Here is a 27,964-nt window from a genome sequence, read left to right on the forward strand (position 1 = left end):
ATGTATGTAATTGATTCAATTTAACCAATTCTAGCTCTCATCTATATCTTTTTCCTTTTATGAATAAACCTTTACATTTTAGATTCTAAAGGATTGGCAACAGCGTGATTTGTGGGTAAGATCTGATTTGTATATTGACCTGGGTCTGAGGCTTGGTCCTCTGGGATCGAGAGAACCTTTTTTCTTTTACTGGGGTATTGGTTTTCATAACCGTTTGTCCCCATAACAAGTGGCACTGGTGGTGATACTAGGAAACTGGAGCGTCTAAGGGAATTGCTTGTGTGACTTGTGGTTAGCCAGTGGGGTAAAACCAAAGACTTCTCTGTTTGGCTGGTTTGGTTTGCCCTGGTGTGCCTAGAAACCCCAGCCTTGGGCTGTAACTGCCCTGCTTTAAGCAATTTGTCCTGAGTTGGCACTCTCAGTTGGGTCCCACCAGAAGCAGCATCGTTACAGGCATGAACAGCATTCTCTAATACTGCCTTTCGAGAGAGTAAAGAACAACAAAACCGCACTATGGAACTTGTACAAAAGATTCCCACCACTTTGGTATTAGCCACAATGGGAGCCCTACTGCAGACTGCTCTTTGACTCAAGCAGCCATTTATAGCACTGTCAATTACCCCTGCTCTGAGGAAGTCTAATAAACATGATGGTGTAAACAGCTGAAAGAACCAGAGCACCCTCTACACTAAAGCTTCCACTAGATTAGCTGTGTCAATGGTAGCTTCAGTGGGGATTTTTTGGCAAGTGCCCTACTGCAGATGGAACCAAAGAGACATCCGTAAAACAAATTAGTTAGGTTTTCATCTCACTTTCTGTGATACTGGGTGTGGCGCAGTGTGACGCTTTCTTGGGGTATCCAGGATTGCAAGTCACCAGGTAACCCCCCTGATTCAGAGAGAGAGAGAGACAGAGAGAGAGAGACTCGCTTGTGCTTAACTGTGTGTCAGCTTCCTGATACCACCAGCCTGTTCGGCACCCAAACAATCTCCTCAGGGACCTGCCAGCCCTTACTTTGTGTTGCAGTTTAACAATAGGTGCACCCTGGCCCCCCTAAAGTGTTCCTCTGCAGTATCTAGACCTTAACTGAGGGACACTCATTGAAATTACCTGGGAAGCTGTCCTTAAAGAAACAATACACATACCAGCTTGTTTGATTCAACTGAGGATCAGCTCCAATAGAACATCACAGCACTGAAATATATTTATATTTAAAACAATCATAATGCTAAGATTTAAGAGCTAGTGATGAAGGATAACAATGGAAACAGAAAACAAAAAGCGTACCACTCTTCCTATAGTATAAACTTTACTTTAACAGGCTAATCCCTTGGCTAAAGCAGTTGATCTCACCTAAAGCAATCTCCCAGAATCTCCAATCACCAGGGCTGGGATGAATGCAGAAAGCACTGTCCTTTTTGCTTTCCTCAGTGAAGGATAAAGAGGTGTCCTTTTGCCTCCTTCTTATGTCTCCAAAGTTCACTGTTTTGTCCTCAGAGTCAGGATGACCTCATGGTTGATTCCCTGGTGTGCAGGCTCCATGTTGCTTTCACAGCCTCATGTTGATGTTGTATGCACATAAGCTTCCATTGTGTTGGCTTACAATGCCTATTTTTTACATGTGAACCAAGGCAGATAGGAGAATATACATCCTTTGGTCAAAACCTGCTTGACAACCCTGCTTTGATTCAGACTTTAAAAAAATATTTTCCAGTATGTATACACAACTCCTCAATCATCATCCGCATCTACATCTCACAATGATTATGAGGATCATTATGACGTAAGCTTTTATTCAAGACCTCACTTGACCCTCTTTGGATAAATACTATGTGTTAGGTGTAGTGAGTTTGTCAGGCCTGTCAGGAGTTACTGTTACAATGAATCCTTTGCCAGTTGGCACTGAGGCTTTCTTAGGGTCTGTCATGGGGTTCACTCATCACAGTGGCACTTCCTGCTGACCATCCTTGGGATTAGCTCTGCCAGCCAGTGCACCATCTCCTGGTGGTGCTTCTCCCATCATCTCCTCTGCCTGCAGACCCACCTCAGTCCAAGTACCACAATATCCTCCTCATAAATCAGCCTCCGGTCGAATTACCGTCCGTATTTCCTCTTCCGAGGGTGGGTATCACTTTCCACCAGTCAAGCCACTCCCCCAGTGGTGAATGGGGGGAACCTTGGCCCTCCCATTGCTCTGGGTCCCGATCGGCCCAGGGACCCTGTAGATAGCAGCCTCCTGCTGCGACTCTTAACTTCTCCTAATGCTGCTCCATTTCCCTGGGCCACTTCCCCAAGGCCCCAGCACTTTCTTCATCCTCACCTCAGACCCTTCAGCTGTCCTGTCCCAGCAGCCAGCCAAGAGCTCCCTATCACTCTGCCAGTCCCTGCCAGCAGCTGCTCTGTCCAAGGTTTCAGAGTAACAGCCGTGTTAGTCTGTATTCGCAAAAAGAAAAAGGAGTACTTGTGGCACCTTAGAGACTAACCAATTTATTTGAGCATAAGCTTTCGTGAGCTACAGCTCACTTCATCGGATGCATACTGTGGAAAATATAGAAGATGTTTTTATACACACAAACCATGAAAAAATGGGTGTTTATCATTACAAAAGGTTTTCTCTCCCCCCACCCCACTCTCCTACTGGTAATAGCTTATCTAAAGTGATCACTCTCCTTACAATGTGTATGATAATCAAGGTGGACCATTTCCAGCACAAATCAAGCCTAAGTTAATTGTATCCAATTTGCAAATGAATTCCAATTCAACAGTCTCTCGCTGGAGTTTGGTTTTGAAGTTCTTCTGTTGTAATATCGCAACTTTCATGTCTGTAATCGCGTGACCAGAGAGATTGAAGTGTTCTCCGACTGGTTTATGAATGTTATAATTCTTGACATCTGATTTGTGTCCATTTATTCTTTTACGTAGAGACTGTCCAGTTTGACCAATGTACATGGCAGAGGGGCATTGCTGGCACATGATGGCATATATCACATTGGTAGATGTGCAGGTGAACGAGCCTCTGATAGCGTGGCTGATGTTATTAGGCCCTTTGATGGTGTCCCACTAACCCAGGAACCTATCCTTGCAACAAAGCCCGTTGCCAACTGTGCCCACATATCTATTCAGGGGACACCATCACATTGTAAGGAGAGTGATCACTTTAGATAAGCTATTACCAACAGGAGAGTGGGTTTGTTGGGGAGGGTGGGGAGAAAACCTGGATTTGTGCTGGAAATGGCCCACCTTGATTATCATACACATTGTAAGGAGAGTGATCACTTTAGATAAGCTATTACCAGTAGGAGAGTGGGGTGGGGGGAGAGAAAACCTTTTGTAGTGATAAACACCCATTTTTTCATGGTTTGTGTGTATAAAAACATCTTCTGTATTTTCCACAGTATGCATCTGATGAAGTGAGCTGTAGCTCACGAAAGCTTATGCTCAAATAAATTGGTTAGTCTCTAAGGTGCCACAAGTACTCCTTTTCTTTCTGTCCAAGGTGCTACAGTTCCTTCAGCCTGTTAAGAACAGAGTCCTCACTCCTTGAGCTCCCAGCAGCCACCAATGTGTTCTGCCCTGCAGCTCCTCTTATATGGGCCTGTGGAGCCCAGATTGGCTGTGCCCACGCAGCCTCTCTAGGCTGCTTGGAGGACTCACCTCCACTGGGGCAGGGAATGGTAGTACCAGGAGACCTCCACTAAACCCCCCCCCCCCCCCCCCCACTCCTGTATGGGGTGGACACGTCATCACAGGGTCCCACACGTCATCTATGAAACTAGAGCTGAAGCTTGATTTATCACAGAGGTGGGCAAACTACGGCCCGTGGGCCACATCCAGCCTGCGGGACCGTCCTGCCCGGCCCTTAAGCTCCCAGCCGGGGAGACTAGCCCCTGGCCCCTCCCCTGCAGCCTCAGCTCGCCGTGCCGCCAGCGCTCTGGGTAGTGGGGCTGCGAGTCCTGCCGGGCAGCACGGCTGGCTCCAGCCGGGTGGCACAGCTGCCAGACATGCTGCTCTGAGCAGCATGGTAAGGGGGCGGGAGGTTGGATAAGGGGCAGGGAGTCCCGGGGGGCAGTCAGGGGACAGGGAACAATTGGATGGGGCAAAGGTTCTCGGTGGGGTGGATAGGCGTGGGAGTCCTGGTGGCCCTGTCAGGGGTCGGGGGTATGGATAGGGGTCGGGGCAGTCAGGGGACAGGGAGGGTTGGATAGGGGCTGGGGTCCCGGGGGGGGAGTTAGGGTCGAGGGGGGTCCTGGGAAGGGGGGGGTTAGGGGACAAGGAGCAGGGGGGGTTGGATGGGTGGGAGGTTCTGAGGGGGGTGGGATATGGAAGGGGGCGGATAGGGGGCAGGGCCCAGGCTGTTTAGGGAGGCACAGCCTTCCCTACCCAGCCCTCCATACAGTTTCGGATCCCCGATGTGGCCCTCAGGCCAAAAAGTTTGCCCACCCCTGATTTATCAGGATCTGAATTGTATTTCTGAGAGTAAATGGGGAGAGTACATGAGAGAAGCATATGTGTAGGTACTGGAAGTGGAACTTTCTGTTCTTGAGATTGGCAAACTTTGGCCTCTTTACTCTAATCCAATTCTCAATAGGGAATGAAACAGAAACCTCAGGATGGAATATTGTAACTGGTCCACTTTGCGGTAAGAGAGCTGGGATGAATGTGGGCTTGGGGCAATAGAATTTTATAAGCTCCCTATTAGACTCCAGAAAGGATATAAGAGCAGACGGGATCAGGACCCTGAATCAATGAAAATCTGCAAGCAGAAGGCTCATGGAAGCACCTGGATCTATAAACATTTGTAAGCACTGCTTTCCTGGAGTAGTCAGAAGGATATCTGCAATTATTGACCTACCCCAGCATCTGCAAATCCCATCCACTATGCCAGAGGACAATATGTATTTGGCAAGACCTTCTTGGCAGCATCACTTGGACATCAGACGCGGAACACTGAAGAAACAGAGCATATCTGGACATTGATGAAATGGGAGAAGGACATTATAGATGCTAGCACCTTCTCAAACAGCTACCAGCAATTCTGCAAACCAGTACTAAATTCAGAGATTAGGAGATTTCAAGATTTGTGTTTCAGCTCAAAGAGACAGCAAAGTTAATGCTTTTTGGGCCTCCCCAATAAAAGGGCACTGTGACACAGTGTTCCCTCTAATTTTTCCCATACATGTGCAAAATGAATTTTGTTATGCGCACCAATATGGAGGGGATGTGTGACACATCACCTCCATATTGGTGCACATAACACAATTCATGTGGCGGGGTGGGGCCAGGGGTTTGAAGTGTAGGAGGGGGCTCAGGGCTGGGACAGAGGGTTGGAGTGCAGGGGGATGAGGGCTCCAGCTGGGGGTGTGGGCTCTGGGGCTACCATGGGGAGAGAGGACTCCCCCCAGCTCTCTCTCCCCCGCAGCAGCACCTGGGCTGGGGAGGGGAGGGGGAAGAGGCACACCTGGGCCGGGCTGGGTTGGGGCTGGGGGAGGGATGCCTCACCCCAGTCGCAGCAGGTCTGTCCGCAGTCCAGGCCACCGATGATGGTCCGCGGCTTTAGGCTCCCCGTCACTGGCGGCCTGGAGGAGCGGCAGTGGCTGTGGGCTCCTTTCCCTGCCCCATCACTGGTAAGCAGCCAGCGGCTGCTGCCTGCAGGTGACAGAGAGCGGGGGCGGAGAGATGAGCCCTCAGCCAGCTGGCTGAGAGGAGCGAGTGGAGGGGCGGAGAGAAGCCCTGGGCCGGCAAGCCTAGAGAAGCACGGGGGAGGGACTAAAGAGGAGAGAGACTGCAGTGCAAGTGAAGTGGAGTGCCCGGCCGGGCCAGCAGGGTCCTTGCTGAGCATGGGCCTGCCACTATTATAAACCCAGTACTGTCTGGGGCTGGGGGAGGGGCATCTCTCCCCTCTGCTGCCCTGAGCACCTGCACAGAGCTTAACAGGCTGCTGCACAGCTTATAGGGACTATGAGATCTAGAAAGAAGCAAAAGGTTGTCTTTAGTCTGTCCCTTGAATTCCAGTAGGAATGCCCACTGGAAGGGTTAATTTAAGGCCTGAAATTGATGCTTTTCCTCCACCCTGAACAGTCCTACTCAGGATAGTTGGGCGGGGGGGGGGGGGATTCAAGCAAATGGACATCATTTGTTGTAAAAGTAACACGGCTGCTACTCTGAAATATGACATTTGCTTATTCTGGCTTCTTGGCCCTATTAATAATCTCATGAGTTTAACCACGAGTTTGGTGGAGATGGGAGAAGGAGGAAGGATCTTATCACCAAGCACAGGGTAGAAAACAGAAGCTAATTATTACTTCCCTTACGTTATAAATTATTATATGATATTCCAAATTGAAAGAGACTCCTCGATGTACATGCCCAAATTCATAGGTACAACTCCGGAGAGATGCCCTTAAAAGGTAACCAAGCTACCACACGCATTATAATCCAGATGTAATTGTAGGTTAGTTACGTACTCAGTCATTACCTGCAGGGGACTGAATCTTCTCCAAACACACTAACATTTTTAAAACAAGGCATCAATGAGACAAACAGAGTTAAGATGTTTTCAGTGTTGTTGTAGGCATGTTGGTCCCAGGATACTAGAGAGACAAGGTGTGTGAGGTAATCTCTTTTATTGGACCAACTTCTGCTGGCAAAAGAGAGAAGCTTTCAAGTTACACAGAGCTCTTCTCAGGTGAACATTTATTTCCTTGTGCAGCAGACAATGCTCTTCAGCTGCACAACAATACTATTGTAAATGAAACCCACCACATCCCACCGATTCCGTACTGCTTAAGGGCCAACAATTGCATTGGTTGTCACCAAACCCAGCTCGCTGTCAGGGGCTTTCATACACTTATAGCCACAATGTTCAAAACCACCATGGGGACCTGGTTCCCCATTCTGCAACAGTACATCCCAGCCACTTGTTTGAACACAAAAAGGTGGATGGAAGCCTGCTTTGGAGAAAATGAACAATTATACATGAAAATAACGAAGGCAGTTACCAGCTAAATATACACTTGGAACCGTAAGAGGTCATTGCATGGGTGCCACTTGTGTTCCTGATACTTGGCATACATAAACTGATTACTAGCTGCCTTGCTGACAAATTAGCACCTGTCAATGTACCCCATGATTCCTGTATGTCCTCAGAAAATCTGTAACATTATTTATTTGGCACTAAACTTATGAAATACAGGCTCACTGATATTTCTTTGGTTTCTGAATAAACAAGGTCTGATGGAACTTGACAATAACGAAGGAGTATCACAAATCTCTCCTCCTTCTGCTCTTTTCTTTGACCTTGCCTTCTCTAACAAAAACATAGCTATGTGTGTATGTAGTGTGTATTTTACATACACACCACACACACACAATTCCAAAACAAAACTCTCCACTACACACAGTTCTCCCCCCAGGGAGATGATGAGGGAACAAACATGTGGCAAACATTAGTCACATTGCTTAATGCACTATTGGAAAGAGCTCAGGTACTATGGTGAGGGGTACTGTGTGAGAATCTATATAAAACAGAATAGAATGCAATGGAACATATGATTGCCTGATCCTTCATGCTCCTGAGTAAGGGACTGCATGCATCATCCTGGTTAGCAAGGACAGCACGTCTTGGCACTTTTACACACCCTAACACATATTCACGGTTCTTCTTTGTGGGATTTCTCCCCTCCTTCCTCCAGTTAAAGGGAAACTCCTCCTCTCCTAGACAATTCAGGGGAAACTGAATAGCAAATTCCATTAACTTGAACTCTGAGACAGTAACTCAGCTACTATGAGTCACTGACAGCTGGGAACAATCCCACCAGCTTTGGAGAGATGCCATACTCAGTGCAGTAGCCGCCCCCTTCCACACCAGTCCACAAAAGCTAGCAAATCTGAAAGGAATCACAAGGATGCTACTGCTCGCTAGAGAGGGAGGGGCAACCCTACTGAAAGAATCCAAGCAAAAGAAGGGCCTGCTTCAGGTAAGCTTCTGAGCAGAAAAGCACTTTATGTTCAACATCATTGTTTCTGAAATGGTCTGACCTGTGCACTGCAACCTCGGTTTCTGGTTTGAAAAGGGGGCTTAGCAAGCTTTCCTGTAGAGAGCTGTTATATAATTACCAAGCCTCACCCAACCACCTCTCTGGTATGTGGAAGAAGTGTACTCTTGTGCATCCATCAATGTATGTACTCTGGTGCCTTACTGGCAGAATTCACACTCTCAGCAACAGAGATCAATAGGTTCCCTCAATCCACAAACACACAATGGTCAAGAATGAAAGCACTAACAGGTAGATACTAAAGAGCAACAGCTGTCAGACATTAGCTTCTTTCCATCTCTAAAATTATCTCCCTGAGTCACAAACATGGTTTGCCATAAGAAACTTTCCTGCACCCGGCCCTATTGAAACTCTTCGCTGGCTTCCTCTCCTGCATCCATTTCAAACTCTTCATCCTCCGCTTCAGGGCCCTCTCCAATTCACTCTCCCTGCATCTCAGCTCTCATTTACCTCTCACCCACCCTGCCACACCACTCCCTTTTCTCGTTAAAGTGAGGCTCTGAAAAGTAACTAAAAATAGCACCTGCATGACCCGCAGACCTGTTCCATGCGTGTATTCCAAGCCCTATCTGCTTGCTTTAGTGGCACTTTACTACCTTTAGCTAAGCAAACCCAACACAGCTAGGAGGGGGCACTGAATTCCTTTCTTCTCACACACCAGACTGGCTTGCTGAGGGTTAGTCAGTTACACAGATATCACTGAAGGCACAGTATTTTATTAATAACAGTGAGGAAGCGCAACGAGGAAAGAAACCAGCTTGACTCTCTGATCTCAGGTTAACTCCAAGTTTAGAAAGGATATCTTTCCACTTGTCATCCAAGCACATCTGAGATGGAGTTATTAAGAAAGAATAAACATGGAACCACAAGTTCCCCTTTTTTTGCAGTCACTTTCAAGGGTACAACCACAAAAAGGTAAAGGTCCTCAATATCTTCCTCCCATTAGCACCTTTGTTCGCTCTTAGGTCCTTGTCTACACAAGGGAATTTAGAAAAGAAGTTCACACAGACGCTACCACCAATTCAACTGCACTGGTTGGAGCCTCACAACATTTAGCTGACAGTGATGAAAATGCCAGAAGCTGCCACAGCCGTGTGTGCACTAAAACTCCCAGCAGCTCTACCACTGGTACAGCTAAACCAATAGTAGCTCTGACGGGACATTCCGCCCCCATCTCCCCCCATTTTTTCCCCTTATGAAGACTAGATCCAGGCCTTTTTTCAAGCCAACCCCTTACATACAGAACCACTGCCCCTACCTGTGCACCAATCACTCTTTGGTCCTCCAAATCCATTTTTGCAAACCCTTCTTTCATTGCCCCCCTCACAGCTGCTCCCCACATCCTCTAGCATGGAAACTTTCCAACCACAGATGCCATAAGTAATTTGTTCCCTATTGTTGTAACAAATCTCGCTTTTGGGACTGTGACATACAGTTGTATCTACTTTACAAGTTACATCTACTACAACATTTGGTTTAATGTTACTTTATGAGGGAACTGCAGGTTTTCTATTTAGGAAGACTTCCTGGATAGGGAGGGGGATTAAAGAATATTAAAAGATCTGGCTAAAAGATCAACTAGGAATGTTTGTGCATGCACAAAGATAGGAAGGGATTCTTTTTACAGCTAGTTCACACCACCCACGACTTCAAAAGACATACTTTGAAGTTTAAAAAAAGACCTTTAAAAGTGACCAAAGATGCAAAAGGAGATTTAAAAATGCTACGCAGTTGGATACTGAACTCCGTTAAATATTTCTGTAAACTGGAACATACAATGGTAACTGTGCATTAGAGAGAGGAATAATGCAACAGGTAAAATGTTAGTAAGGCTTTCTGACATCTATATACAAACCTTTAGAAGTAGCAGGAACAGGCTACACAAGACATCAGATCAAGAGCTAGCTAAAAGAGAGGTCAGAGCACTGATTTTGAGAGCCAGATGGACCCACAGACAGACTGAGCTACAGTGAGAACAGCTTCTAAATATGCATGGGTAACCTCTACCAACCTGTAACTATTTAACAAAGTTTAACAACCCGACTGTGAGATATTCATAGCTTGCAACTAGGTCAGAATACATTTAAATACAGATTTCTCACTTTTTAAAAAATGCTTTTTACTAATAGTTTTACAGAAAACTATAATACTCAACACAGTACTAGGGTTTTTTGATTAAAAACTTTGGCTAAGAGGAAAAAAGAACAAAGGCAATAATAAAACATAGTGAGAGGTTTAAAGTGCAGTATGCTACAACTCATCAAGAACTAGAGGCAAAACTTTCAGACTCCCTGGACTACACAACACTTGCTTCCAATCGTAGAAGGTTCTGAGATATTGGACTTTACAATCACAATATTATTATGTAATGAAAAGGTATTTTAGGTAATTGTTTATACATTCCTAAAATAGTTATAATTTCTCTCCCCCTCCAAAACCTACAGTGTTGCACTCATGGCACTAAGACAGACTGGCTTTACAGGTTGAGGGATAATACCAATATTTTTTTTTTAAACTCAAAAACGTTCAGAAAGCAGATTTTCTGTCAAGTATCAGGCACATAGAGAACATGTGATGGCATAATGATTTTATCATCACTATTTTGGGATGATCTGCAACCATTACTCGTCGCTTGGCCACTTGTAAGTAACGTAGCCAGCCCAAACACATGCCAATGCATTCTTTACACCACATCACATCATATATTCACTTTCATCCGGTTTTCTCTGAAGCAATGATAGTATTCCTCATATATGCATTTCATCTGTGTGCAGCCAAGGCACAATCCTGTTTCACAATTACAGAATACCATCGTGCTTTCAAACTTCTCTTTAGGATTAGTCCCTGCACTGGTTTAACCTACTCATTTTCAAAAAGATCTGTTGGAAAAAACACTCCTCCACAGCAGCAATACCCATCCCTCTGGTACCTCCCAATATTTCCTTGCCTGGAATGGAGGCTTTACTGAAATCACCGCTCACGAACTACTGACACCTTCTGGTAACACAGCAATGGGAGGTCTCAGAGTAGCAGCCTTGTTAGTCTGTATCCGCAAAAAGAACAGGAGTACTTTGCACTATAGGATGAATGCACTATAAGGTGGGTAGAAAGCTGGCTAGATTGTCGGGCTCAACGGGTAGTGATCAATGGCTCCATGTCTAGTTGGCAGCCGGTGTCAAGTGGAGTGCCCCAGGGGTCGGTCCTGGGGCCGGTTTTGTTCAATATCTTCATAAATGATCTGGAGGATGGTGTGGATTGCACTCTCAGCAAATTTGCGGATGATACTAAACTGGGAGGAGTGGTAGATATGCTGGAGGGGAGGGATAGGATACAGAAGGACCTAGACAAATTGGAGGATTGGGCCAAAAGAAATCTGATGAGGTTCAATAAGGATAAGTGCAGGGTCCTGCACTTAGGATGGAAGAATCCAATGCATCGCTACAGACTAGGGACCGAATGACTAGGCAGCAGTTCTGCGGAAAAGGACCTAGGGGTGACAGTGGACGAGAAGCTGGATATGAGTCAGCAGTGTGCCCTTGTTGCCAAGAAGGCCAATGGCATTTTGGGATGTATAAGTAGGGGCATAGCGAGCAGATCGAGGGACGTGATCGTTCCCTTCTATTCGACACTGGTGAGGCCTCATCTGGAGTACTGTGTCCAGTTTTGGGCCCCACACTACAAGAAGGATGTGGAAAAATTGGAGAGAGTCCAGCGAAGGGCAACAAAAATGATTAGGGGTCTAGAGCACATGACTTATGAGGAGAGGCTGAGGGAGCTGGGATTGTTTAGTCTGCAGAAGAGAAGAATGAGGGGGGATTTGATAGCTGCTTTCAACTACCTGAAAGGGGGTTCCAAAGAGGATGGCTCTAGACTGTTCTCAATGGTAGCAGATGACAGAACGAGGAGTAATGGTCTCAAGTTGCAATGGGGGAGGTTTAGATTGGATATTAGGAAAAACTTTTTCACTAAGAGGGTGGTGAAACACTGGAATGCGTACCTAGGGAGGTGGTAGAATCTCCTTCCTTAGAGGTTTTTAAGGTCAGGCTTGACAAAGCCCTGGCTGGGATGATTTAACTGGGAATTGGTCCTGCTTCGAGCAGGGGGTTGGACTAGATGACCTTCTGGGGTCCCTTCCAACCCTGATATTCTATGATTCTATGATACTTGTGGCACCTTAGAGACTAACAAATTTATTTGAGCATAAACTTTCATGAGCTACAGCTCACTTCATCGGATGCATGTGAGCCTCAGCCCCCATCTCATGCCTGTCCCCACACTCCCTTCACAAAAGCATATTACTTCTTTTCCTCGCAAGTAAAGGCATAAATATGTCGGCTTTGCTCAGACAGCGCCCAACACTTCACACAGGTAAGCAGGTTTGTGTAGAAACACACACAACTTTTTGAAGCGCTCACCTCAGCCACACCCTGCAGTGATGGTCTTTGGTCAACAACTGTACAAATACCAGCAAGTTAGTATTGTAATTAATACTCATTTTCAGTTCAAAGCAATTTTTGTTGCCCTAAATCCTGCCTTCCTGCCCTGCGTGTGAGAGGAGAACCGTTCTTACTTTTCAGCTTCCCCCTTCTGCAGTACTGCAAAATGGCATGCCATCCACGCTGAACCAAAATTTAACAGCACTTTGATGGTCGACACTTAAGATTTTATGAGCTGGTAGATTAGATTCTCTCCGCTGAGAGCTTAGTTACAGTTAAAGGTGACAGGTATGGCAAGTCTAAATTTATCAGTCCCTCGGAATGTAAATCTACATCAAAGAGGATGGAGGTTAAGCTCTTACCTTTTCAGCAGCACCTTTGTTCAGCAGCCAGCACACAGAGCAAAAACCAACAATGCTTGGCTTGCAATCACTCCCTGCAGCTGGAAAGAAAGGAAAATGGGGCTGGATTAGAGACTTGCAGGAGAGGAAGATCAGAGCCTAAATAGGATGCTTCATTTCATACGAGTTTCAAGATAATCGCAGACAATGTTCAGAGAACACTCAGTTGGGGGGGGGGGGGGGAATTCCCAACAGGACTGAAATAGCCAACAAGGCGCTGCACCTCTGATTGTTCCTGGATGGGGGCCACTAAGTGCAGGAAAGACAATAACATTTAACACAGGGCATGAACCATGTCAAAATAGAACCAGAGAAGGGAATGAAAAAACAGAGGGGTGTCTGGCTTGCCATGGTCTTTCTGGATCTGAAAGTCAAAGTCCAGGGGCCTCTTCATATGAAGGTCACAGTCCTGAGAAATCTGAAGTACATTTCACAGAGAGACCTTTCTTCCTAATGTAGAGTAAACTGAGGCCCATTGGTTCATATATCACAGCATTCTATCACGGAGCTCAGACTGCAGCTGTAGGTCCTTATGTAGACAGTCTCCATGTATAGAAATGCAATGTACTACTATAAACCAACTCTTTATTAATACTGTTTGAAATATGAGGTACAAATTTTCTAGTCTTACATAGGAAAACCCCAGAAGTGGGACTTTTCCCAAATTCTTTGCATAATCTCCTCAAATTAATACCAGGGCTGCCTGAAAGCCAATGCCAGTCAGCCAGCCAATGATAACTTTTCCTTTCACAAGCCTGTAGCCAGTGATTCACGTAACTGTTCCACACACAGCTCAGGCTGGGCTCTCTGTCACAACCCCCATTTATCACAAGAGACTGTCAGTCAGTCATCTGTCAATTTGCCCAGGAAAGCCGCAGCTCACTCTGCCAGGCAACAAGAACACATTTCACCACTTCCCTTATCACTGAAACCAAACACCGGAGTTCAGGGCCACCCTACCTTCTCTCAGCAGCAGATACACTGACCTTTTGGCTGCAATTTTACCCCAGGCTTTGGGTCATTAAACAAAAAAACATCTCCCACACCTCCTCTTGTTTTAAAAAGTTTTGCTATTATTCAGGTTGTCTAGACCAGGGGTTCTCAGAACAAATTTTTGGTGGCCTCAGAGTGCGGTCACCAACTCTTGCTGGTGGCCGCGTTGACAATTTTTCCTAAAACACTTAATTAACCTTAGGAAAAACAAATAAATATGCACATATACATGTCCAAATCATTGTAATTTATTTATGTTGGGTTTTTTTCAGACTCAGTAATAATAATAATAATTTACAGTTGTCTCTTTTCTTTACTGGACCTAAACAGACTAGAAACACAAATAAGGCACTTTGCATGTTCTTGTCTTTTGTTGTTGTTTCTTTTGCTTTTTTGGTTGTGCTTTTTTTCCCCTTAAGACTTGCTAGCTGGTAAGTCTTCTGCTGTGAAAAGTGATATTTGTATGTTTGTTAATATCAATTTTCACAGCAGACTTACTCAGCCCCAGCAAGCTCTGGGACAAATTAAGCCTGGATAGGGAGGCGGACAGGGAGGCAGCAGGGCCCAGGGACAATGGCAGGGGTGGTGAGCCTGGGGCCAGAACCTGGAACCAGAGCCTGCCGCCACGTGGATGGAGCCCAAAGCCCCATGGTCGAAGCCTGCCTCCCCTTACCCTGGGAAAGTGGGGAATTCACCAGTTGCCTGCACTTTCAGTGTTTGAATCTCTGGAGGGAGGCAGGGCCCAACCGCTGCTGGCAGCCTTGCGAGAGGGGCCACTGCTTTGCGTTCCCCCCATCACAGTCCAGATGGCTGTGGCCACAAGAAAAGGCCCTGGTGGCCGCATGTGGCCACATTTGAGAAACACTGGTCTAATCACTTGCAGGTTTCCACAGTCGGACCATGTCAACACTACCACTTATGTGGGCAAAACTTACGTCACTCAGAGGTATGAAAAAAACATACACCTGAAGTGACATATGTTTCGCCAGCATATGTGGTAGTGTGCATAGTGCTATGTCAGTGGCCGAGCTTCTCCCACCGCTCATTGGGGTGGTTTAATTAGGTCAATGGAAGAGCTCTCTTCTGTCAGCATACAGCATCTACACAAGAGATCTCACAGCAGCACAGCTGCATCGGTACAGCTGTGCTGCTGTAAGCGCTCTAGTGTAGACATAGCCTCAAACAAGTCTAACACATATGGCAGCTCACAGCCTGGGACCTCCCTTCACAGCATTTCCACAATACACAGCTCCAAAAAGAGAAACAGTGAACCAGAGGTTACTGGATTAAATGGCTTCCTAGCACCAGGCCACTTTCACAAACATGAGCAAGAGCCTGTGTGTAGCACCAGCCAGTTATATTAGAAGATTAAAAAGACAATGCTCAGGGAAGTCAGCCCAGAAGTCTATTCACTTTCCCTCTCCCACCCCCTATATCTATTTACAAAGTTAATGTAATTTAACAAGCTTTTTATTTTCCTATCAAATCTTTCAAAAGGGCTGGGCGTTTGACCAATCCAAAAGTAATTGGTCAGCTGATCAGTCAAATATTGTCAAAAAATATCATAAATGGTGAAATATTTTAAAGCACAGATTTACTAGAACAGTAACAAGAGTAACAAAAAAAGAATAAGACCTTCTGATTTCTAACAAGCTTAGCTTTAGACAGCTACATATGCTTAATTACAAAACCAAGGTGTTTAGCTGAGTTACTTTGACTCAGAAAAATGTATAACACAATAAAATTAAGGTCTCAAAAACGAAAGAATGGCCGTGGACTACCTCAGGGCAATCTTGCTGGAATACCTGATAATATTTCACCGTAGTCAAATAATAGGCAGTCAATTGACCAGTCAATTGACATTATTTGCCCAGTCAATTAACTGGTTTGCCAAACCTAATCTCAGGTTAGGATCTATGTTTCCTCTAAGCTGCGCGGTTGGGCAGCCGACTAGGAGAGATTCAAGTGTCGTGCAGTTGATTAGCAGAGCCCACACATCCAGCAGTGTGTGTTCAGGTGCCCCTCCCACCTGCTGCTTTGCAGCCACGTTGCTCCTGCAGCTGCTCCCAGGACCCTCCTGCTGGCTGTGCAGAGTGGGGATGGGGGGGTTCTGATGTCGGGGTGTCCCCCTCCCCCTGCCCTTGTACCTCATCTATACAGAGCAGGGGAGAGGGGACAGCCTGGTTCAGCACTCGGAGCTGCTGCGGTCTGAGGTCTGAAAGACTCGAGCCTCTGGGCAGTAATTGCCTTTCTTAAAGAGACAGCGCACAATCGCTGAGACTTCCCCAGCAGCCAGCTCACCCAGTCTCTCTCTCTCTCTCCCCCTTCCCGCTGCCCATGTACCCAATCTCCGCAGAGCAGGGGAGGGGAGACAGGGCTCGGGACAAAGCAGGAGAGCGTTCAGTGAGTGCCTTAAAGAGACACAATGTCTCAGAAACTTCCCCAGCAGCCAGGACACACTGTCTCTGTGTCTCATACACACGTTCTGTGTTGCACACATGCACTGTCTCTGTGTCGCACACATGCACGCACACACACATGCTGTGTCACACACACACACACTGTCTCTTTCACACTCACCTCCCAACACATTCTTGTATTATTGTTGTTGTTACTTCTTGGTACTTCCTGCAATACACATATATTCCTCTGTAATTTTATTCTTTCAAAGTGTGTTATTTTAGTGTTTTGACTGGTCAATGCATTTCATAATTTTTATTTCTCTTACACTTAAATTTAATTCGTTGAGTAGTGAGTTCTAAAAGGCCTAACCTGTCCTGACTGGAGTAATTATCCCTATGGTAACTTTTTAAAAATATTATATCTAGGTTTTTTGTTTCTACTGGTGGCGCGCATTCGCACATACCTCGGTGCACATAACAAAATTTATTCCGCACATGGATGAAAAAAATTAGAGGGAACATTGGTTAGTATCTGAACATTTTCCCCTTCCCTTCTATTTCCATTATCTCCCTGGACCCAAACATCATGATGGATAAGCAATAATGTAGATTCACTAGAGAGGGAAGGGGTGAGAGGCAGAAAGAAATAGTTAAAAAGGGAGGAGATCAGCATGTCTTGATGTATCTCAGAAGCATAGAAATTAAGAGATGAAAGAGACCTATTAAATCATCTGATTTATCCCCATGCAAATGCTGGGTCTTTGGCTTTAGGATCCACATCTTGAGTGCTTTGTCCAGTCTAGTTTTAAATTTCTTCTTCCAACTCTACCTTTGGGGAGACTATCCCAAAAATTTAATAATTTTCAGGATCTCATTCCACTGCTCCTGGTTATGCCTCTTTGTACAAAGCTAAATTAATTCATTTCCATCTTTCAAGAGTACTCCCCTCAAATATTTGTAGATCATCATCACTTTTCTCCACTACATGCTTTTAGTTATCACTTAGCCCAGGGGGTCTCAAACAAGCAGCCCCCTGCCCCACCCCAGCCTACCTCTAGGCCAGGGGTGGGCAAACTATAGCCTGCAGGCTGGATCCGGCCTCCGGGATTGCCCCCCGTGGCCCCGCAAGCCCTGCGCCGCTACCTGAAGCGGCTGGCACAATGTCCCTGTGGCCTGGGGAAGGGGCAGAGGAGAGGCAGAGGGCTCCGTGAGTTGCCCCGGGAACAGGGAACCGCAGCCAATGGGAGCTTCAGGGGAGGTACCTGGAGGAGCTGCAAGGCAGCGCATGGAGCCCTGTGCCCTCGCGCCCTCCCCTGGGCCGCAGGGACATGGTTCCAGCTGCTTCCCAGAGCGAAGTGGTGCGGGGGCCGGGCCAGGGGCCAGGGCCAGGGGAGGCAGGGAGCCTGCCCTGGCCCCGGTGAGCACCGCTGCCACCCCGGAGCCCGCACCCCGAACCCCTCCTGCACTCCACACCCCAACTCCCTGCCCTGAGCCACCTGCCGCACCCTGCACCCTGGTCATTTGAGTTTGAGACCCCTGACTTAGCCAATCTACCCGTATTTACAATGGGTTCTTTGCTTGCATCAGTCCCTTCCATCTTTAATCATTTGTCACTCTTCTCTCAACTCCCTCAAATTTGTTTACATCTGTCTAGTAATGAAGTACTTGGTCCTCCACCTTACTGCAAGCTAAGGCTATGTCCACACTGGCACTTTTGTCACTCAGGGGTGTGAAAAAACACCCCACTGAACGACAAAAGTTTTAGCGACAAAAAGCACCAGTGTGGACAGCGCTTCGCCAGTGGGAGCCATGCTCCCAGCGACAAAGCTACCGCCCCTCGTTGGGGGTGGTTTCATTTTGTCACGAGGAGAGCTCTCTCCCGGCGATAAAGAGCAGCCACAAGTGCACCTTACAACGGCACGGCTGCAGCAGCACAGCCACACCATTGTAAGATGCACTGTGTAGACATAGCCTAAGTCTCAGACTTACCAAGTGAGGGACTATTACCTCACTTTTCCAGAACAAATGCACCCCAAAGTCATATTGGCTTGTTTTTTGTTGCAATACTGCACTTGCAAGCTCATGGATTTGCTGCCTGTTCTCACTTCGAGATCTCTTTCAGCATTACTGCTTACCAAGTATCTCTCTCCCATTAAATATCAGCATTTCAGATTATTTTGCTTCAATGTACTAGTGTCTGTTTAAAGAAGTATTTCATTTTGATATTTCCTATCCACATTTCTAATCTCTCCAGTTTCTTGTGTGTTAATTCTCTGGCCTCACTGGTGTTTGCTTCACAAACCACTCACTCTCTCAATTTTGTATCATTTACAAATGTCATTAAAAATCCAGATCTTTAATAAACCTAAAACCAAAACCACAAGACAATGCCTCCATAAAATTCTGTACAATTCAGTATTACTGAGAGTCACCTGCGTGTTTACCACTGAGCACCTGTTGAGGCTTTGTGACCCATTCTTTAGCTTTATGCAAAACCAGGATCATAATGGATAAGCTTGACACACCCAAAGCTTCCACTCTGAAGAGCCATTCGGGTATGTGACAGAGAACCTGTTGGTCTTTTTTAATATAGTTATTAATTATGTGGAAGAGGGAATGAATCAGGAAGGAACAACATTTTGGATGACAAAATTATTAGTTAAGTCAGTCAAGTCTAGAGAAGATTGTGAGGAATTTTAGGGGGTCCGAACAAAGCGAGGCAACTGGGCAGCTTGGTGGCAGATGAATATTGACAATAGCAAGGAAATGCACACTGGAGGGAAAAGCCTGAACTAGTGATGTGTTCTAAATTAATTGTAAGCAATCCAGAAATACTCATGCTGTATAGGTGTCACTGCAAACAGCTTATTGAAATCATTTACTTAATTATTTCAGCAGTAGTTAAAAAGCAAACAAGACATCAGGAAGGGAAAAGAATAATACTGAAACTACATCAATTAATACTACGCCCTCATCTCAAATTGTGTGTTCAGTTTTGGTCACCCCATTGAAACAGTATGTAGCAAAAAAAAAGAAAAGTGATAAAGAGCAACAAAAATTATTAGAAGAATGGAAACACTTGCATGGGAAGAGAAATTCCAGAGATTAGGACTCATTTAGAGAAGAGGAGATTAATAAAGATAGATAAAATAATGAAAAGTATGGAGAAAGTAAATTGAATGTTCTTATTTATTCTCACTAACAACAGGACACCCAATGAAATTAAAAGTCAACACATTCAAAGCAGAAGAAAGGAATCAGGGGAAATTATGCATAGCTTATGGAATTCATCGCCATAAAATATTAAGGCAAATATTTTAGAACTCAAAACAAGGATTAGATTTTTATCTGAATAAGACGAATATCCTCCACAGTTACAATAATTAGGATGAACACTTATTAGAATAACAGACTTTATGCTCCAGAATATAAACAAGACAATTGGTTGTCTTGGATTAGGAAGATGTTTCCCCCATTGACTTTCAGTGGGGTGTGTATCCTTAAGTCATTTAGGAGCTTTTGAAAGTCCCATCCGTATTTACATAATTATCCATTATGGAGATTTCAGTGGTGCCACAAGTACTCCTTTTCATTATGGAGATTGTACCTTTTACCTCCAAAACATCTGATCACTGGCCACTGTCAGAGACAGGCTGCTGAGCTGGGCCTGTGGTCCTGTTCTTATTTTCCTATTCCATTTTTTGTGGGGGTTTTAAAAAAATTTTTTTACCATAACTGCAAGTTAGGACTCAAACACAATAGAAAGATGCTCAATCTCACAAGAACACGCAAAGAATGGTGAGGTCAAAGAACTAAAGTGGTGGTTCAAAAGATGGAAATTATTCACAGATGCATTTGCATGTCTATATATGGGTTCTGCAAGCCACTGAGCAATAAATACATCAGGACCAAAAAGCCAATGGGGATGAACAAGAAGGCGTAGAGTGTGATTGATTTTACAGCAGAAAGAGTCATTACACCACTTTTGTGACAGCAGCACTGTCAGTGGTGCCAAGAGGCTCCAGTCAAGATCAGGATCTCAATATGCTAGGCACTCTATACAGACACAGTAAGAGACAGTCCCTATCCCAAATAGCTTGCAATCTAATTACAGAAAACAGACAAGCGTGAAAAAGGAAATATTATCCCCATTTTACAAAAAAGGAATGAGGCATCCAGAGAATAAATAACTTGCCCAAGTTCACACAGGAAGTCTGCGGCATTATCTAAATTTCATCTAAATTTTTGGATTCCCATTCCACTGATTTAACCACAAGATCATCCTTCCACTCAGCTTCTTTAAACACTAGATGACACAGTAGTAAAAACCCCTGTGCCCCATAACAGGGTTAGCACCTGCCTCTCACAAGCACCCCCCTTCTCTGGCCGACAATGCCTGCAATCTCACAGTTCTTTTCAGCAGGGCGGCACTCACCTCTCATGAACTCCCCCTTCCAGCAGATGGATCTCTCATCGGATCTTCAGCGACTCAGTCCTCTGGCCAAGCTGTCTACACTGTTCCCTTTCCAGAGTACACTGTCCAACATGGCCTACCTCAAAGCCCTCAGTAATGTCCTGTATCCCTCCCCTGGCTCTGGTCCTCAGACTGACCAACAGGGCCTATCTCAGTACACTAGTTGGCCAGCTTACATGTGAAAGTAAGTAGCAGCCATGTGCCACATCCCTTTAACTAACTGTATTTCCCTGGGCCTCTTCCCCGTAGACTGTCTTAAGTGAGTCCTGGCAGCCAGCCAGAAGCTATTCCCTCACTTCCCTGGTCCCTGCCAGCAACTTCCTGCCTTAGCCCTTGCAGCCAGCCAGGAGCACCTCTTGCTCCCCCAGTCCCTGCTAGTAGACTGATCTATCCAGGCTCTTTCAGCTCCTGTAGCCAGCCAGGAGCACCTCTTGCTCCCCTGGTCCCTGCAAGACTGCACTTACTCTGGCCCTGCAGCTCCTTTTATATGAGCCCGCTAGACCCTCATTGGCTGCTCCCTGCAGCCACTCTAGCCTGCTTGGAGGATCTCTCCACTGCTCCTCTCCTGGGATGGCTGTGGCAGGCCCCTGAGGCCTCCAAGCAGGGGGCCTTTGGGCCTCATCTACCTCATCATACCCCCTGTAAACTAAAGCTGATTCCATAAGTAGCACTGGTGATGAGAAACAGGAAAAAATTCTCCTAGTCTACACAAGGACTAAATACCCTTTTACTGCTGCATTAGCAAACTCTTTCCTTACTATGCTGGATTCAAGTAGCTCATGTCACTATTTCAAAACTTCTCTATTATTCTCCCATTCTCTAGCGGCTCATCCCCAGTCCTTACTTATAAGAAGTGGACACTAGACAATTTCCCCTCTGTTTGGAATCTTTTTGGATCAGAAAGTTGTCTTCTACATAAATTAGGATAAAAATACCCACTCTAATACACAAGTATTAAGTGGCCAGTGAATGACATAATGAAGTCTCAGGGTTTAGCATCACTACAGAGTTAACCTGGTCTTTTACTCAGATATTGTCACTAACCTGGCTCCTGTCCACACACAAAAGCCTCACACAAATGTGGTCATGTTTTACACTCGGTTTAGTAATCCCTTCCCACAACTCTCTCATATATCCAAGACAGGTAAATTCTCTCACAATTCACTGGGAAAGAATCACAGAGTGGCTCATCTTACTAAAGCGCTAAGAACCATGGGATATGTCCCCGGAAATCCTAGCACCTCACATGAGTGAATGTACCATCAGTATGGACACACTCAAGTATAGCTTTGCAGTGTGGCTGCTCACCTCCAAGCCAGGTCAACCCAGGTGCTCAATCCCAAGTACACTCTGCAGTGAAGACATATATATACCCAAAGAGCTTGTCTACACACACAGGTTTAACTAACGATGTGATTTTAAAATTTTAGTTAAACCTGCGCAAACCAGGAGTGGACAATATTATTTTGGTTTAAGAGTGGCTTATTTCAATTTAGCTTAAAACCTGTCCCTAACTAACTTAATCTAAACTGAAATAAGCATGGTTTGAAAGAGAGCATGCATGTGGTCTTGTGCACCAATTAATTAGATTGGTTTAAAAATCACACCTTTAGTTGAAACAGTGCAATTTTGCGTGTCCCTATGAGACAGACGATTGTCAGAGGAGACACTGATGGAAAGTGATATGGACACTTGTCTTCCCAGTGTTCTAAAGTAGGATGGTGAAAGGGAAGGGGCCAATGCTAGAAACCAAACATATTTCCCAGGAGAAGAGGAAGAAATGTTGAAGGAAATAAGGATTGTGAGAACAGGTGATCCAGAAAGTAGTTACAGTCTGACATCAATCCAGAGCCAACTGAATCCATCACAAAACTTTATGGAGATGTTAAAGAACAAGGGACCTTTTGCAGAGATGTTTAACACCTTTTTTTGCAACTACGGAGTTGTATATTTACTGAAGAAATTAATGTGGCATATTAAAGCTGAAAATATGACTTTCAGACAGGAAAAAAGAATAAGAGGAGAGACTGGAAACACTGGACCAGGGACAAAAGAGAAGAATATATTTGGAAGGTTCTGAATGCTTTGAGGAGAGTCAGTATGGATTCACATCAAGAATGGGAAAGAAGTACCAGGGAAAAAGCTGAGAGGGAGCATCGCAGACACAATATCATGACACAGAGACCCCTTGGCAAAGGGTTCTGTTCTTTGCAAACATCTCTCACCTCAGACCTGACAAACTCACTACACCAAATATGTCTTATAAGACTTTTATCCATAAAGAGTAACATGTAAGGTATCTACTCAAAGCTTGTAACCTGTCAACATCCATGACCGTGAAATGTATATACGGGTAACATTTACGGAATAATGTATTTATCCTGAAAGTATGCTTTATGGACTTAGGGTAGAAATTAGTTAACAGGAGACCATGTGTCTTGGCGATGGCCCACTTGGGCAGGGTGCAGTTGTTCCCCTGCTCTGTTTAGCTGGTGATACAATGCAAGGCTCAATTGTTTAGCTTGCGCAATACTAACCCTTTGAATGGGAAACCATCTGAGGCAATGACAATCAACACTATTTAAAAGTAAAAAAAGAAACGTCAAGACAAAACAGAGGTTTGCCCTGCCTGTGAATAGAAACATGTGACATTCTGTAACCCAAAAGCAACTCCAAGGCACCCCCATATTTACCCTGGTGATATTATATGCTTTGTGCAAAGTATGCCTTTTAAGGTATCATTCTGAAAGCCTTGATCTGTTAAACGTTAATGTACAGTTGGATTGTATGTGCTGTCATTGCATCTGACGTTATGAATATTGACTATGTATCAGTATTTAAATGTGTTTGCTCCTTGAGTGACATCCACAAGGTAGTTTACATCTAGTCTAGCCAGCACATTGTGGATGAACCATTCAAGGAATGGCCCATTAAGAAACTCAATAGGCCACAGAAGAAGCTTATCCTCATATGATGGGCTTTCCTGTGGGCACTTCAGCCAGTATATGAATAATGGCTGCTATGACTCATCAAAGCATGCAAGGGCATCTGACTAAATCATGTAATACTGGACTCCATCTTGTGCCTGTACTTTTCCACAAACTGTGCTGGGGACTTTGCTTGGAATAATGAAGTTCCCTCCACACGGAAGTTGTTTTAAAGGGGGAAGTGACGTCACCACATGGCCTCACTCCCCCCACAATTCAACACCTGGAAACACCTTAAGAACAAAGATGGAACCGGGGATGTGGTCCCAGGCTGAAGGGATTTCTAGTCTGTGTATGGAAGACTGGCGGACTATTTGTACTATCAGGGTAAGACACTGCTTGATTCAAATCCTGTCCAGTGTATAGAACTTAGATTGCAATTTTGTTTATTTCTTAGGTAACTAACTTTGATCTGTACACTTATTACTTAATCACTTTAAATTTATCTTTCTGTAGTTAATAAATCCGTTTTATATTTTTTACCTAAAACAGTGTGGTGTTGTGCAAAAGGGAAATCTGCTCAGGTACAGGGGCTGGTGCACTGTCCTCTCCACATTGAGGGAGGGGAGGATTGGGAAATAAACTTACTCTGGGTGGCATGTGATATTCAACCTGAGAGGTTTTTGACTAAGGAAAGGGATGAGGTCACTCTTTCAATAAGTGGGGTGCTTACAAAGGGGGAAGAATTGGTAGGGGAAGTAGAATTGGGTAGCAACCTGGGCAGCAGTGACCGTGAGCTGGTTGAGTTCAGGATCCTCACAAAAGGAAGAAAGGAGAGTATCAAAATACAGACTCTGGACTTAAGAAAAACAGACTTTGACGCCCTTAGGGAACTGATGGGAAGGATCCCCTGGGAGGCTAATATGGTGGGGGGAAGAGTCCAGAAGAGCTGGCTGTATTTTAAGGGGCGCAGGAACAACCAGACTGGTATGCCCAAGGGCTCAGTGATACTCCAGTTCCAGGTTGCACCCTGAGGAAGCCCATCACAAAACAAAAGGCTGCTCTCAGTATAACACAGAGGAGGGAGAAGTATTCTGTAGCCATTCACTGAGGAAACCCCTTGTGGAGTGGGGGCGCTTTCATGAATGTTTGGATTTTGTTCTGTAGTGCAATCATTTATTTCCACCACACTCTCTTGTTTCTATTTAAAGCTTTATTCTTCATTAAATAAACCTACTTCTGTTCATGATAAGTGCTCACAAGTCCTGTATGGTCTACAGCAGCAGGGGTTTAAGGTAAAACTGGTAAACTGAGGTACACTGGATCTGGAATTTGTGAGTACCCAGTGTCAGGGGAACATTCAAAGGGACTTGGGGATTGGGATGCACCTATTGTTAACCTGCACGGAAAATTAGGGCTGGCACAGCTCAGAGGACTGCTGAAGCTACTACAAGAAAGATTCCCCTCTCGCTGGAGGCAGGGGGTAACAAGGTCACTCCGAGTCCTGGGTACTCTGGAATTTAAGAATGAGTCTGATATAGGATTGCACCAAAGTGCAGTCTGCAATGTCCAAGAATAGGGAATGAAAAACTGTTGTGAATATCACACACAGAAGACACTGCTAAATAGGTGGAGGAAGGTGACAAAAGGATAGTGGGGTCTATTTAATTCACTTTATATTAATGATTACTTTATAATCACTTTTTATTAGTATCCATGCAGCAGGAATAAATACATATGAAAAACTAGAGTGCTATTAGTCAATATACAGCAGGAGTACAACAGTAACACTTCACTCTTATGTACAGTTTTTCATCTAAAGACCTGGAAACGATTTATAAAGAAAAGCAAGTATCATCCTTACAACAGTCAGGGTAAGCTAGATATACCGGAAGTCTGAACAGCTAAGTGGCTTATGCGATTTGATGTGCCATGCCAGAAAGAGGACTAATCGTACCCTAGCTAAACTCAGAGGGGGTAGGATTCTAGCCAAAGAAATGAATGTTCTTTATTAATAATACCAAATGGAGCTCAGCTGTGTAAATAAAAACCCTTTTGCCTCAGCTGAAGCATCATTATCTCCTCTCTCTGGCATCCCTACAACATTCTTCTTCCCTCTACAAGATAACTCTCAGTAGAACCATTTGGTGCAAGTTTCTCATAGCAAATCTGTTGCTCATGCACGTTGGGCGGTGTAAGTAAATAGGCTTGTTTGCCAGCCTGAGATAGAACTTTGGGTTTGACTTTTTGATACTCTTATATCTTACACTAATATATGTGAACAAAGGGATCCTTACTAATATGTGTGAAGAACAATGAACAAAGACACTGTGTGTTGCATTTCCCCCAATTTGATGGGGCTTTTAGTACAATGAGAAAAGATAAGGGATCCAGTTAAAGTGTTAGTGGGCATGGTGGGACTATAATATATGAGTGCAAACTTGAAGACTGCCTCAACTCCTATCTCAAGGCAAGGTCAACTAACCAGTTGGGAGGGGCAAGGGAGGATGGGGGACGGTGAGCAGGCATAAGAAACGCTAAAAGCCAAAGAAAGGCCTCGGCCAGAACACAACCTCACTCCTTACTCCTCCCATGGGATACAAAAGAGGTGGGAACGAAGACCCCAGACTCACAACCCTCCAAAACGGAACATGACCATAAATTGTAAGGGATGGGACAGGGGCATGCATTGCAGGTATATCTGGGCCTGCTAAGAAGGAAGAGGTGGGAAATAGGAATGGGGACACAGGCAAGGCTCTGCGGTGTCAGAGATGGGAAGGGGGACATGGGGTAAATGCTCTGTGGCATCAGAGCTGGGAATCGAACACTGGGAAACAGACTGCCAGTATGTAGAGCTATGGATATGCTTGCTTAGAACTAATCCCAATAAACATCGCATTGCCTGCACTTCAGACTTCTGGTCTTCTGCTTTCTGTCTGTGTGACAAGAACCAGGGGTGGAGGTAAGGGAAAGCCCTCTAACAGGTAGGAGCGTGTCTGTTTTTATCTGCATTTGGCAAGTTTTCCTTAGGCTGGAGACTAAGGGTATGTCTTCACTACCCACCAGATAAGCAGGTAGTGATCGATCTATCGGGGATCGATTTATCGCGTCTCGTCTAGACACGATAAATGGATACCCAAATCGACGCCTGTACTCCACCTCGGCAGGAGGAGTAAGCGGAGTCGACGGGGGAGCTGCCGCGGTTGACTCGCCGTCGTGAGGATGGTCAGATAAGTCGAACTAAGATACTTCGACTTTAGCTATGCGAATAGTGTAGCTGAAGTTGCGTATCTTTGTTCGAACCACCTGCCAGTGTAGCCCAGGCCTAAGAATGAAGTTTTCAAGGAAGCGGTCAGACAAGTACTATATTTAAAAGGCAGCATGGTCTAGTGGAAAGGGCATTACGCTGGGAGTCAAAAAGACCTAGGCTCTCTTCCCAGCTTTGCGACTGACCCGCTAGGTGAGCCTGGGCAAGGCACTTCACCTCCCTCTACCAGTTTCCCCACCTGTAAAACTGGAGATAATGACACTTACTTTCTTTTGTAAAAAGAAAAGGAGGACTTGTGGCACCTTAGAGACTAATAAATTTATTTGAGCATAAGCTTTCGTGAGCTACAGCTCACTTCATCGGATGCATGCACAAAAGCTTATGCTCAAATAAATTTATTAGTCTCTAAGATGCCACAAGTCCTCCTTTTCTTTTTGCAGATACAGACTAACATGGCCGCTACTCTGAAACCTTTCTTTTGTAAAGCACCTGAGAACTGCAGGTGAAAAGCACAGTAGAGCCATGTCTACACTACAAAGTTAAGTCGACTTCATGTCAGTTGACATTGAGCCTCCAATTTAAGCAGGTCAATTTTGCATGTCCACACTATGCTCATTATGCCGGCGGAGTGTATCCTCACTAGCAGGGCTTACATCGACACACGGAGCGCCGCAGTGTGGGTAGCTATCCCACAGTGCATGGAGCCAAGTGGAACGTTGGGTTGGGCTTGCAATGCCTTATGAGACGAAAACATTGGCGTGGATGGTTATGGGAACATGGCATTAGCCTCCCATGATGCACTTACCTCCCTCCCTCCCTCCCTGAAATCAACAGCAAACAAACCAAGTCTTTTTCGCGCCTTTTTTCATAAGCCTGGGTTACCCACACCGACGCCATAGCACGATAAGTATGAACCCCACTCAGCTGTACACTGTTGTTGTGAGAACATTACAAACACCTCGTGCCTTATTCTGCAGTATTTACACAGCTGATACAGGAGCCACTGCAC

The 27,964-nt window shown here is 45.2% G+C and overlaps 1 protein-coding gene across 3 annotated transcripts in view; it reads right to left on the reverse strand.

Annotated features, from left to right (window-relative positions):
* NDST2 (N-deacetylase and N-sulfotransferase 2) overlaps positions 1–27,964 on the reverse strand; it is a 239,567-nt gene that overhangs the window by 177,042 nt on the left and 34,561 nt on the right. For all 3 annotated transcript variants that reach the window (XM_043550909.1, XM_043550913.1, XM_043550914.1), the window contains exon 2: positions 12,853–12,932. The gene's annotated coding sequence lies outside the window, so the exon portion shown is untranslated. The remainder of the gene's footprint in view (positions 1–12,852; positions 12,933–27,964) is intronic.

This window comes from Chelonia mydas, chromosome 7 (assembly GCF_015237465.2).
Source record: "Chelonia mydas isolate rCheMyd1 chromosome 7, rCheMyd1.pri.v2, whole genome shotgun sequence".
NCBI classification, from domain to species: domain Eukaryota; kingdom Metazoa; phylum Chordata; order Testudines; family Cheloniidae; genus Chelonia; species Chelonia mydas.